Genomic DNA, 1,512 nt, shown 5'->3' with positions numbered 1-1,512 from the left:
CCTCAAGTTTCCTTTTATTAGAAAGAATTTCTTTTAAGAATTTAGCATATGAGGGCATCTGCGTAATAGCTTCGGTAAATGGAATTGTAACGTTTAATTGCTTAAGGAGATCAACAAATTTTCTAAATTGACCTACATCTTTGGTTTTAACAAGCCTTTGAGGGTAAGGTATAGGTGGTTTGTAAGGTGGTGGAGGTACATAAGGTTCCTTCTTTTCTAGGGTATCCTTATTACTCTCTTCCTTTTCCTTAGGTTCACTTTCCTCAGTAGATTTCTTAGGGCTTTGGTTTTCTATCCTTGGATCAGACGGTCCTTCCACTTCCGTTCCACTTCTTAATATAATTGCATGAGCTTGGCTTCTCGGATTAGGTTGGGGCTGTCCAGGGAATGTACCAGTTGGTGCAGCAGTAGGTGCTTGTTGTTGAGCTACTTGAGATATTTGGGTTTCTAACATTTTGTTATGGGTAGCCAAGGCATCTACTTTGCTTGCTAGTTGTTTAAGTTGTTCGCCAGTGTGTATGTTCTGGTTTAAGAAATCTTTATTGGTTTGTTGTTGGGAAGCTATAAAGTTTTCCATCATGATTTCCAAGTTGGATTTTCTAGGGGTATTATTGTTAGGATTTGGTTTCTGGTACCCCGGAGGTATAGATGGGGTTTGATTCGGAGACTGTCCAGGTGCGTATAAAGCATTATTACTCTTATATGAAAAGTTTGGATGATTCTTCCAATTTGGGTTATAGGTATTCGAATAGGGGCTTCCTTGAGCATAGTTTACTTGCTCTGTTTGGATTCCAGTCAAGAGTTGACATTCCGCAGGAGTGTGGCCTTGGATTCCACAGACCTCGCAATTCTGAGCTATAGCAACCACGGCGGTTGGTGGTGATACATTTAAACTTTCAATCTTCTGGACCAAAGCATCCACTTTTGCATTGACGTGATCAAGGTTACTTATCTCGTACATGCCAGTTTTCGGTTGAGGTTTTTCCACTGTTGTTCGTTCGGTTCCCCACTGATAGTGGTTTTGGGCCATGCTCTCGATAAGCTGGTAAGCATCAGCATAAGGTTTGTTCATTAATGCACCACCTGCAGCGGCGTCTATTGTTAACCTTGTATTGTATAAGAGACCATTATAAAATGTGTGAATTACTAACCAGTCTTCCAAACCATGGTGTGGGCAAAGTCTCATCATGTCTTTGTATCTTTCCCATGCTTCGAAAAGAGACTCGTTGTCTTTCTGTTTAAATCCGTTTATCTGGGCTCTTAACATAGCTGTTTTGCTTGGCGGAAAATATCGGGCAAGGAAAACTTTCTTCAACTCGTTCCATGTGGTGACTGAGTTGGAAGGTAGAGATTGAAGCCATCTTCTAGCGCTATCTCTTAATGAGAAAGGAAAAAGACGAAGTCGAATTGCCTCTGAAGTGACACCATTAGCTTTAACAGTATCAGCATATTGAACAAATACGGATAAATGAAGGTTTGGATCTTCGGTAAGATTTCCAGAGAATTGGTTCT

The 1,512-nt window shown here is 40.6% G+C and overlaps 1 pseudogene; it reads left to right on the top strand.

Moving 5' to 3' along the window:
- The first annotated feature begins 1,160 nt into the window (after positions 1-1,160).
- Positions 1,161-1,260, top strand: LOC127089273 (uncharacterized; annotated as a pseudogene).
- The last annotated feature ends 252 nt before the right edge of the window (positions 1,261-1,512 follow it).

The sequence above is a fragment of the Lathyrus oleraceus genome, chromosome 5 (genome assembly GCF_024323335.1).
Source record: "Lathyrus oleraceus cultivar Zhongwan6 chromosome 5, CAAS_Psat_ZW6_1.0, whole genome shotgun sequence".
Taxonomy (NCBI): domain Eukaryota; kingdom Viridiplantae; phylum Streptophyta; class Magnoliopsida; order Fabales; family Fabaceae; genus Lathyrus; species Lathyrus oleraceus.
The sequence above is the reverse complement of the archived record's forward strand: the minus strand, read 5'-3'. Positions and strand labels throughout refer to the sequence as shown.